A 12,972-nucleotide genomic window follows, 5' to 3' on the forward strand; every position below is an offset into this window, starting at 1 on the left:
AAGATGCTTGTAATTCAAGAAAGTAAGTGGGAGCGTAATAATATTTCAAAAAACCTTATGTGCTTGGCACATTGGTAACTGGAAACCTTATGATCTATGGAGATAGATTTACCTAATGGGGCTAAGCAATGAATACATATTGACAAGATGCTAAAACCTTTTAGCATTTAAAACGCCAAGGAGTGATTCTTGCCGAAGTCACATGGAAATAGTTTTTGCAAGACTTGGTGTCCCAAAACACTGATGAGTAAAATACATGATGGAGATTCCACACACTCTTGTGTTTGGATTAATCATGTATTCCATGGTATGTAAAACAACCAGATATGTCCGATACTCCCAAGGTGTTGCGAGTATGGATACCAAAGTGATCAAATTACTGATCATGGGACAACAGTGAAAGATGTCATTGAGTACTAGAGTAAGTACTGATGATATGTTTTCTCGCAAGCGGAGATCATGAAGAGTTCGTTGTAAAATGTTACATCGATACAGTCTTCATCTTTTCTCCATGCGATTTTCGATTTAAGTTAAGGGTTTTGTGTAATACACAATATGGTGGCACATCAGTTGGAAATTGTTCCAAACAAGTTACTGTGGCGAATTCTATAACAGAGGCGAAGTATGTTGCCGCTTTAGAAGCGACAAAGACAAAGATGTTGAATCATATAGTTCATTCATGAACTTAGTATGGTTCCAAGAAGGCTTTGGTCAATGGACACTATTGCAGATAGTTGCTCCATAACTCAGTCTGAGGAATCAGGTTTCGACCAATGATTCACATATATACAAAGCCAAGTCCACAAAAAATATGAATTTTGTGAAAGCATGAAAATGTGAGGATATACAGAGATACACATGGAGCTGAAGTTGTCAGATCCGATGGACATCAGGCTATACCACATGCGAAGCATTTTTTACACCAGTATGCCATAGGTGTAAAGTGCATTAGCACTAACTAGATTATTGAGTCTAGTGCAAGTGGGAGTCTGTAGGAGATATGCCCTAGAGGCAATAATAATGATATTATTTATCTCCGAGTTCATATTATGTTTATGTTCCATGCTATAACTGATGTGGTTCCCGAGCCCGTATATCCATAAAGGCTCTGGGGAGAACCCATATGCACGTGTGGAATAATAAACGATAAATTGTATTCCTAGTTGTGCCTCTAAGACTAGCTCAAGTGTTGCATGATGATTATGTTTTCCCAATCATGGGCATGTCTATGCCAAGCAACTTTGAGGGCACAATGTCAGGAAGGACATTTGTGTTGAATCGACCCGAATTGATGTTATGCTATGAGATACATTCGTCACAAGTTAATGGTTTATAACTCAGAGATAGTTAATGTTTGCATAATTCCTTAGACCATGAGAGTATCGAGTTTCTTCATGCTTGCTTCATGAACTTTGGGGTTTGTTAAACGTCATCCATAACTGGATGGCTATTACGACAACTTACGGGTTCATGGGAAAGTATTAAGTAACTTGATAGCTCGAGATTGGGATTTGCTCCTCCGACGATGGAGAGATATACTCGGGCCCTCTCGGTGTTACGGTATCCATCATCGCCTGGCCAGACACTTTGTCATTTGATCACGGGGATGCTGGAACACGATAACGAGAAAAGAGAACAATACCGGTAACGAGGTAACTAGCATAGTGGACAAGTTATTGATCCACGGGAATGCCAACAGGTCTCTCCTCGGGTATTTGGAACATATCGCGAAGCAACAGGAATAGCTCACTGCAACTGGAGGTTCACTCGAATATTCATTCGTCTGGGTATAGGGGTCAATATGGGTGTCCACGGCTCCGATGTTGATCATTGATCGGAAGGGGTTCCTGGTCATGTCTATACTTCACCGAACCTATAGGGTCACACGCTTAAGGGTCATCTATCTGCTGAATACTAGACAAGGAGTCTGAGAGAAAATCACCGAAAAAGTTTCGGACACCGAAAAGTTTCGGACAGCGGAAAAGTTCTGCAGAGACAGGTCACCGGATGAGTTTCGGTGAAACCGAAAAAGTTGTTTCGGGGTATGCCATTAAGTGAAAATGGTTTCGGCACATGCGTGATAATTCTTGGAGGGTGCCAGAATCATTCTAGAAACTTTTTGGAATTTTCAGAAATAAAAACCGAAAATGTTTCGGAGCTGCCGGTACCGCTTTGGTTGTTTTTCGCAGATGAAATTCACTAATCTGAAATTGTTTCAGAACGAATCCAAAATCATTTTAGTGGGTACAGGAATTATTCTAAGACCCACAGAAATATTTTCGGATTTAGTGGACGCGAAAAATTGTCTTCATGAATAGTGAAAACGCATTCTTGTTTGCTTTTCGCAGATGAAAATCACTAAACCGAAATTGTTTCGGAACGCGTTGAAAATTATTTTAGTGGGTACTGGAAATGTTCTGAGCCCGCATAAATATTTTCAGTTCGAATGGACGCTGAAAAATGTCGTCATGAATAGTAAAAGTGCTTTTTGCTTGGCTTCTTGGAGAAGCCACCTTGAGGGCCTTTTTGGTATTTCCCCCCTTGGCTTCTTGGAGAAGCCACCCTTGGGCTTGGCCTATAAATAGGGGTGGAGGGGGCTGCCTAAAGGATCATCCCTTCTCACGTACATGTGCCATGCATGATCTGGCTTCTCTCTCCCTCCCAACGAAATAGTTTCGTAGAGCCGAAATGCTGTCTGGGTTCCGGTGGGAACTAGTTCTGGACGGCGAAGCCCTGCCGAATAGATGACACCGTATGTGTGCAACTCTGTAGAGAGATCGTAGTTTCGGTCTTAGTTCGTGAGTGCCTCCCGAAGGGCTGTCCGTGTGACCGTCCGCGTTTCGAAGGTCCTCCCGAAGGGCTGTCCGAGTGACCGTTCGAGTTTCGAAAGTCCTCCCGAACGGCTGTCCGCGACACCGTCCGGGGGACTGTTCGACCGCCTCCCGGAGGGCTGTCTGAGGAGCAGATGAGGGTATACATCCTCGCGGTTGTGAGGTTGTAAATCCTAGCTGTGGGGATCTGCACCGCCGATCGTCATCGACTCTACTTCCCGCTGCGCTACGAGTCGGTAACGAAAAAGATCAAACCTTGTATGCAGTCACCATAGTGGTCCTGGGCTAGTGCGTAGGTCAGAAAATTTTTGTTTTCTACTGCGTTACCCTTCAGTTAGACGCCTCTAATCGGTTTATGCAAAATTTTATTTTATGTGGCTTCTAATGTTTTGACTTAAACCGCAGCTACCAACGTTTTATCATCAAGTATGATTATTCAAGTTGCTAGATTAACATCTCGGGGTGTATGAAACACGAGATAGTTAAATCTCGAGCCCCATAATAAACTTCATCATACGCACTGTAGGAGATATGCCCTAGAGGCAATAATAAATGATATTATTTATCTCCGAGTTCATAATTATGTTTATGTTCCATGCTATAACTGCAATGATTCTCGAGTCTGCAATATCCACGAGGCTCAGAGGAAGACTCATATGCACGTGTGGAATAATAAACGGTAAGAAGTATTCCTAGTCTGGCCTGTAAGACTAGCTCACACTACTGGAATCAGGGATTTTGCCGTCTGCCAGTTCTTTGCCGTCTGTTTGCGGACGGCAAAGAAGGTCTTTGCCATCAGCTACCAAACAACAGACGGCAAAGAACAGGCAGACGACAAAGAAGGTCTTTGCCATCTGTCATTTCTTTGCCGTCTGCTGACGGATGGCAAAGAATCTTTGCCATCTGCCAGCGGACGGCAAAGAGGTGCCAGCAGACGGCAAAGAGGTGCCAGCAGACAGCAGCGGGTGGCTATCTTTTTTTCGGGTAAAAGGAAAACCGTTGCCCCCACCTCCTCTATCTCTATCCCCTCTCTCTCCGCCCCTGCCCCACAGCCGAGCGCCGCCCGACCCCGCCTCCCTCGACCCTGTGCCGCTGCACCACCTTGCCTCCGCCCGCCGGTGCGCGCCGCCACCTCACCCGAACCTAGGAGCCCCGCCGCCTCGCGCCGCGTTGTGCGCCGCCACCTCCCCACAAGCTCGCGGCCCCGCCGCGGAAGCCTCGTCGCCCGTCGCCCCAACCTCGAGATCCGCTGCCGCCATGGGAGCCAAGGACCGAGCTCCTCTGCGCCCCGCCCGCGTCCCCGCGTCGCCGGCGGCGCCCCACGCTGCCTCGCGCCCGGATCCGGCCTCGGGAGGTCCGGCCACTCCGGATCCGGCCTCCCCCTCGCCGCACGGGCCTCCTCCTCGCCGGAGCTCCAGGTGGTCCGTGTGCGGGGCGCGGACAGATCCGGCCGGCCCGTCGTCCGTGTCGTCGGCAAGTTCTTCCCCGGTGCGCCAAACCCCTCCCGTTACTTCCCGGCCTCTCCTCATCCTGGGATTTATCGGGTGGTATTTGGGGATTGCTAGTGCGCGTCTAGGGTTTGGTGCGAGTCGTTCGATGAATTCTTTGCTGTTAGCTCGTAGCTGCATTCTTGGAGTTGGTATGGAGTGATAAATGCATGATGTACTTAGGATTTCAGCATATTTATGTCTCGAGCAAATTAGCAATTCTATTGTGACCGGTTGTCAAAAATTGAAAATTCTGGATTTTGGAGAGGCACGGTTGATGGTTGTTCATTTCGATAGTTATCTGCTTTGTATGTGGCTTCTTTGCTAGTGGTACCATCCCCTGTTGATCTAGTTTCAGGTTTGATAACAGATTCAGTACTGCAAATTGGTACTCCCTCTGTAAACTACTAATAAGTAGTGATCTAAAAGATCTTATATTAGTTTACAGAGGGAGTACTATTATTTCTCAAAATCAGTTGGCAGACTCGATCATACCATTTTATAAGGGAACTTACATGCCAATTTATATGTAGTTTCTTTGCTAGTAGTGGATGGTTCCTTTCCATGTCATATTGGCTTAACATCCTGTTGGATAACCTTGCATTATTTCTCAAAATCACCTCACAGACACGATCACCATTTGACACAAGGGAGGTTCACAACTTCTACACGCACTTGATGTTCTGATGCTACAAGCTTTGCCGCTAATATGATACTCTCTCCGTTCCAAAATAAGCGTCGTGGTTTTAGTTCAAATTTGAACTAAAATCATGACCCTTATTTTTGAACGGAGGGAGTATCAGTTTCTACCGCTCCCTGTAACACTCAGATGGCATTTTATTTTTTTATTCCAGCTCCTGTTATAGATGGTGGACGTCTGAAGAGGTATGTGTTTCACAAGCTCCGCACCGAGTTGCCAGAGGGTCCGTTCTGCATCTTGTACGTACACACCACTGTACAATCTGATGATAACAATCCTGGAATGACAATCTTGAGGGGGATTTATGAAGAACTTCCAGCTGAATACAAGGAAAGGCTGCAAATATTCTACTTCCAGCTGAATACAAGGAAAGGCTGCAAATTCCACTAGTTGACCTACTTGGCTAACACAAATCTTAAATACTTGAACTGAGAAAAAAAAGCTCCAGCTAAATCAGAGGCCAAGTTTCTACTGTATTTGGCGCAAAGTCGTTGGTTTGTTGATCTTTTCCTATTTATTACTCCTTGTAGGTTATGTGCGACTGCTACACACCACAAGGTGTTCCAATCCCCACCAACAAGAGGCACAATGCTGCCAAGATCTTCAACACCTCGAAGGTTGCAGCTGAGGAGAGATGGTACGAATACCTCCGTCGATATTTCAAGTTTTTTGTTGTTGCAGTGTTTCATATAAAAGTTGTAGTAGCGCTCTTGTGTCTTAACACACATACACACGTGAGAACATAATAAGTTGTACAATATAGATTAGCACTGACTAGGCCTATCTCTGAACCCAAACAGGTATGGAATTGAGCAGGAGTACACTCTCCTCCAGAAGGATGTGAACTGGCCCCTTGGCTGGCCTGTTGGTGGCTACCCTGGTCCTCAGGCAAGAAAACTCTCAGCATGCTCTCCAGCTTTCCGTGTGTTAAACTTACATAAAAACTGAACATTGCATTTCACCAAGTGAAATGCTACATTTCTACTCCTAACCCATTCTCTCTTTCTTAGTGTTTTTGTTATGCAGGTTGGAAGAAAAGAAGAAGATCCAGAGAAGATCTTAGTAATAAGATAGTTTTTAGGAAAATAGATATTTAGTTTTAGGTCATTTCTTGTAATTTCAGATATGGAGTGCTTGTCTATAGTCTTTGTTTTGACTTTGTGAAACTTGATACCTATGGATGAAACCGTGTAATATTGATGAAACTATATATATGTATGGATGAAACTTGCTACTATGTGTTCATGACTATTGGTCATATATATATCTCTGTGTGTGTGTGTGTGTGTGTGTGTGTTTGATTTTCTTTGAAAATGAATTGATATAAGAAAAAACAGAATTAAATGGGGCAATATAGGCTCTTCGCTATCAGCTGGCAGACGGCAAAGAGCCAGTCATTGCCGTCTGCCAGCGGATGGCAAAGAGCCAGTCATTGCCGTCTGCCAGCAGATGGCAAAGAGCCATGACCTTTGCCGTCCGCTGCTGATGGCAAAGGCCCCTTTGCCGTCCGCTTCAAAAAGCAGACGGCAAAGAAGCTCTTTACCGTAGCCTACTTTGCCGGAGCCTTTTACCGTCCGCGGCAGACGGCAAAGGCCTTTGCCGTCCGCCATCCTTGCCTTTGCCGTCTGCCGTGGCAGACGGAAAAGTAGCTGATTCCTGTAGTGTCAAGTGTTGCATGATGGTTCTGTTTTCCTGATCATGGGCATATCTATGCCAGCAATTTTGAGGGCACAATGTTAAGAGAACATTTGTGTTGAATCGACCCAGATTGATGTTATGCTAAGAGATTCATTCATCACAAGTTAATGGTTTATAACACAGAGATAGTTAATGTTTGCATAATTCCTTAGACCATGAGAGTATCGAGTTTCTTCATGCTTGCTTCATGAACTTTGGGGTTTGTTAAACGTCATCCGTAACTGGATGGCTATTACGGCGGCTTACGGGTTCATTGGAAAGTATGTTAAGTAACTTGATAGCTCGGGATTGGGATTTGCTCCTCCGACGATGGAGAGATATACTCGGGCCCACTCGGTGTTACGGTGTCCATCATCGTCTGGCCAGACACTTTGTGATTTGATCACGGGGATGCCGGAACACGACACGAGAAAAGAGAACAAAACCGGTAACGAGGTAACTTGCATAGTGGACAAAGTGTTGGCCCACGGGGATGCAATAAATCTCACCTCAGGTGTTTGTGATATATCGTGAAGCAACAGGAATAGCTCACCTCAACTAGAGGTTCACTCGAATATTCATTCGTGTGGGTATAGGGGTCAATATGGGTGTCCACGGCTCCGATGTTGATCATTGATCGGAAGGGGTTCTAGGTCATGTCTGTACTTCACCGAACCTATAGGGTCACACGCTTAAGGGTCATCTATCTGCTGAATAGTAGACAGGGAGTCTGAGAGAAAATCATCGAAAAAGTTTCGGACACCGAAAAGTTTTGGACAGCGGAATCGTACCGCAGAGAGAGGTCACCGGATGAGTTTCGGTGAAACCGAAAAAGTTGTTTCGGGGTATGCCATTAAGTCAAAATGGTTTCAGCACATGCCTGATAATTCTTGGAGGGTGCCAGAATCATTCTGGAAACTTTTTGGAATTTTCAGAAATAGAAACCGAAAATGTTTCGGAGCTGCCGGTACCGCTTTGGCTGTAGGTCCTTTTGAGGCCCGGATTGCCGACATGCTTCAGTTCGGGCTGGATTCATCAAAGATGTCAAGATTATAAGCACTATAAGAACAACCAAGATTGAGAGAATACACTGAGCACCATGTTTAATTCTTCTGTTAGTGGTTGGTCCAATAAAATTACGAGGTCAATGCTTCCATAGAAGTAACAAGATGCAAGCATAGTTCTTAGGTTACAAATTTTTAAATACTAGTACTGCTACCAGCATTTACAAATACTAGTGAACTTGAACTTGTGGTCTATCGAGATCTGAACTGATTGTGTTACAAGCACTAACACAAAATCTAATGAAGCTGGTATAAGTACATGTTAGAAACATAATCAAGTTCAGGTATATTAATTGGGAGAAGTTCAAAAAGAAACTTTTAAAACATTTGTATTAAAAAGAAAATGTTGTGATAATTCAATGCTAGGGTAGCAAAAAAAATAAAACATTACACAGCATCGACAACTAATGGTAGTACAAAATGATTATACGCGCCACCAGAAGTGAGGATTTGAGCATAAGCCCAGACCAATGCGATACAAATGAACAGGGAGAATCGTTCCAGTATGGGGATCTCTCTTATCTGTACATTCTTCAGATACTGATAAGAAACAAGAAGGCAGTTAGCAATGCTGAACTTCTAATAAGGAATAATTTTAGTTTAACTGGCAAAGAATTGGATGATTATAGTTGCTTTTCAAACCTGGTAAAGCACAACAAAGAGGATTAACATTGGCAGGCCAACCTCAACGCATCTCCCAACCTGATATACACAATATCAAATAAGTACCAATGCTGAACGAAGTGTCATCTTTCTAAGAAAATGAAGAATCAGGTGCAGAGCAAGCCATACCACTAGGAATCCTCTTTCGAAGAAGCCAAAACCGAGCAGCGCAACCACCGGCGCCATTCCCAGTGGACTGAACAATCTGAAAGTTACACCCAGGACACACATCCATCAGTAAACAAAACTGAACTAGTATGTAAATGCAGCACGCAACAAGTCACTACTAATCTATCTATATCTATCTATCTATACTTATACTAATTAGCGACTCCCTAAAAATTCCGACGTTAATCAGAATTTATGAGCCGTTAATCTGATGGATCCGTATTATTATGGTGTATACCCATATAAAAAAACAGACGCTCCAATGCCAACATTCATTTGTTCGTTGTAAAAAAAATTAAATAAATATACGATCCTACAACTAACCCACCGTTTCTTCCTTCCCTAGTGCAATCTCTATCACTTTTATAAGAACAAATCTTTCAATCTCTCACGTATATATATCCAAAGAGAAAAAAAACTCACATATCAATGACCTAACTCTTTCAATCTCTCATGTATGTCTCTCTCAAACTCCCACATCCCTCTAAAACTCTCACAGAAAAAATCTGGCCAGATCCATGGAACAAATCTGTCATGTATATCTCTCAAACTCTCACGTCCCTCTCAAACTCTTACAGAGAAAATCTCCCCAGATCCATCGATATTGCACGTGGATTGTCCAGCGCCCCCTCTCGATGTGGTCCTCAACCTCAGGTTCCAGCGGCCAGCGGCGCGTGATGAGATGGAAGGAAGAATGCGCTACATGGCTGTATATCTCAGGTAGTCAAGCCCTCATCTCTCCCGTCGACATGAGCATGAACTTATGGCCCTGGCATGCGTCAGTTCTAGAAACAAATTTGTGTCTGGGTCTGATTGAGCTACAAGTTGCTAGATTTTCCTTTTCATCTCTCACTATACTTGGTTGATCACATCAATGGTGATCCCGGTTCACATGATTTTGTTTCCTTATACTAATATATGATAAGATTAGTTCCATCAACAGAGATTCCTGACGTGATATGCCTCTCATCCTTAACTGGATATGCTTTCTCTATCCCTGCAAAGAAAATAAACTCCAAGATTGATTCGCGTGTCAAGCTTCTCCCAGAAGACTTCATCAAGCTTCAAGTTCAACCATGCCACATGCTGCCAGCCCGTTCCATGCAAGCAGTAGCAGCAGAAAGGGAGGAGCTTCACCATCCACAGTTTCGACGAGGACGAATTAATCACCAGCTATGAGACCCCTCTCAACAGCTACGTTACTCCTCTCAACACAACAGAATATGTTTTTGAAATTGAAAGCAATAAAGAGATTGAACTCAATGATTCTATTGCTTGAGGTGCTCTCTTATACAGGTTTACAGGAGCACCAGGCCATGCAACTATGTCCATCTCCTTGACGTGCAAACAACGCCAGGCTGATGAACCAGATCTTCCTGCCGACGGGCGCCTTTGTAGTGCAGATCGTGGCATGGCCTCATGGGTAAGATGGACTGGCAGCGGACAACTTCTACATACGGGTAGCCGGTGCGCGACATCCGTCTCTGGTATGTGGAGTACCATGTGTTGAGAAGTTTTGGTAATCGATTGGATTTCGTTTGTTTGTACGCCCGCTGCATACATATACATACAATCCAAACTATTAACAAGAGAAAGAATTATTATTTTCTAAATTCAGATTAGCAAGCATGAACTGATGTACTACAGATTCTCTACACTTGTCTGATAGACATGGTACCAAACAAGAGTTAGAAATTTCTGACATAGCATATTGTGTGTTTTATTGTTCAGTTAAACACAGGACATTAACCACGGGCAGCATGTTTTATATTGAAGAAACAACGTGAAAATTATATTTTGTGGGGTTCTCAGATTTTCCAGCAGGTGCATTTAATAGCTTTGAGATATCGCAGGTTGCAATCTTATTTGTAATTGCACAGCTAATACATCAGTCTAACATGCACTAAGCCCCTGTCCTTTTGGATGTTCCAAATATCACTACTACATCTATCCATGGGACCCACTCGCTATCTGTATGAGGTATTGTGTGAACAAAACAACCACTGTTATGCTCAAGACACTCCACATCCATATTTCAAACTGGGAGTACGTAAGGAAATGTATTAGCAGTTTTCAATCAGACCATGCTAAGGATATGGCGATGCATTATTCTTCACCAGTGAGGGGCCAATCAAGCTGCAACCCTTAATAAGACTGCACCTATATGTGCTACTAATATATCTCTTTCCAATGTGTCATTAATTTCTGCCCCCATTATAATATAGGTCACCATATATGTGCGATGGGGTTGGTAAAGCTGTAAATCTCGCTACCCCATGGACAAGGATAAAAATAGAACAAGGTGAGTATCGCTTCTTGATATGGTGCGTGTTAGTACTTCATATTGGATAGTAATTTTTTTGTGTTTTAGTAAGTCTGATTTGACTGTGTATTAAATAAGGAATTATCTGTACAAGAATTTCTCGGCTTGATTCTTTTAACAATGCATGCCTACAACTATCATTTATCAATAGCTGTAGCAAGCCAATGATCCCGCAATGCACAAGATTTTTGTTTGCATTTGTATTATGGACAGCTGTAGATTCATGATTGGAATGGCCGAGTGCTCATAAAATGTCCCTTTTTAAGTTTTAACCAAGCCAGCACGGTTCGTCTGTTCAATAACAATGCAAAATATTGCTATCTAATCCATACGGCAATAAAAGTAAATTTGTCACCTAAGACTATCGTCTATGTAGTACATATATCTATCTTTTAAATTTATACATATTACAACATGTGATTCATGTGCACAGATACTAATACCTTATATGTAAGGTTCTTCGCTATGCAAAAAATGCTTTTCCGATGCTCTGGTTTTCTTCAAATTCCAAACCTATCAAGTCGTGGCGTTTGTTGAATCCCAAATTATTGGTTGTGTACTGCTTGATTGTTTCATTCACACCATTCCATCGTAAGTGTCAAGCGGATCAGATATCTGAGAATACTGTTCTTAATACGCTCACAAGAATGAACTATTTTACGGGAGAAATATTCATAGCAGTAGGGAAAATTTATAATTAGCTTAGCAGGCCATAGTTCATGCAATTTAACATTTTCCTACGGGACTATAGTCGGTAGAAATGCTAACATTTTGAGACAATACATGTATAGATGTCCTAGCATATACATATACAGACTAGACCTAACAAGTAAGGCAACTCTTTATACTTTTGAAATGAGATAAATAATAATTTCAAACTTCCTTATATATTATAAAGAGAGTAAAATCGTATATAGAATTAAAGTGCACACTTACTATTTTTGGTGACATCTTATAACTATTGTATTCTCACCCAACTAACTCATTAGTGGAAATGAATTCTCCTATGAATCCCCAAGTTCCGAATCCTTTAGAACTTTTAAAGGGACGACCAATATAACTTTACGCAGAAAATAGTTATATGTTATATAGATTATCATGTAAAAGTATTAAGTAACTAGGCCGTGCGAATGCACGGGTTGGCGACTAGTACAACTAGTACTTGACAGTGTGTGGTGGTACCTGGAGAAAATACCCCAGAGCTGGCTGTAACCAAGGATGATCTGAATACTGGAGGACACTATAACCGCCCCTTGTATGGCCCGCATGCTCTAGAGGAATCTCTGCTCAAAGATGGTTTTGATTAGACCATACCATTAAAGAATTTCTGAATGTGCGGATACTAGAAAGTGAAAGTGAATGAATGATTGCTCACCTCGTGGTCGTCAGGTACGACCGCGAGAGACGAGTCCTGCACGATGGCCATCACCGGGATGAGGAAGGCGTAGGAGCTGCCTATGACCGTGGGCAGCCGCGTCCCGAAGAGCGACTGCAGCAGCGTGTTGATGCCGGTGACGAAGAGCAGCGTCTGCACCACCCTCACCCTGTCTCCCTGCAACCCATCCGAGATGGCAAGCCCAGAACACCACCAGACATTGTTGGCACTGAAACTTGTGACGCCAGGCGCCAACCCATGGGGGGTGGCGCGAATCAAGAAACACAGAGGCGTACTCACGTCGCTCCCGCCCATCATGGGCACCAGCACCGCCGGGATCATGACGGCCGTGCCCAGCGCCAGGATGTAGTGCTGGAAGCGCAGTATGATGGCCTCCCATGAAGAACACAAGACAAGAGACCACGCCTCAGAGTGGAACCCAGACAGAGTAGCTCGAAATTGCAGCAAAGCTGGTGGATCAGAAACAAGGTTGGACGGAGGGACTGGCAACCTATATATTTGAGAATCGGATTCAAAGTTGGCAATCTATATATCTGGAAAGAAAGATAACACAGTAAGAATTCTTGATTATGTAAATTTTTTGCAACGGAAGGTACTATTGGAACTCATGTACACTGTACAAGTTCGGTTCTGAAAATAAAATTAACTGTATCGATGTAACAT

General features: G+C 43.3%; 1 pseudogene; it reads right to left on the reverse strand.

The window, feature by feature from the left end:
- Positions 1–7,317: 7,317 nt before the first annotated feature.
- LOC141039258 (nucleobase-ascorbate transporter 2-like) lies at positions 7,318–12,686 on the reverse strand (annotated as a pseudogene).
- Between the last annotated feature and the right edge of the window lie 286 nt (positions 12,687–12,972).

The sequence above is a fragment of the Aegilops tauschii genome, chromosome 1 (assembly GCF_002575655.3).
Source record: "Aegilops tauschii subsp. strangulata cultivar AL8/78 chromosome 1, Aet v6.0, whole genome shotgun sequence".
NCBI lineage: Eukaryota > Viridiplantae > Streptophyta > Magnoliopsida > Poales > Poaceae > Aegilops > Aegilops tauschii.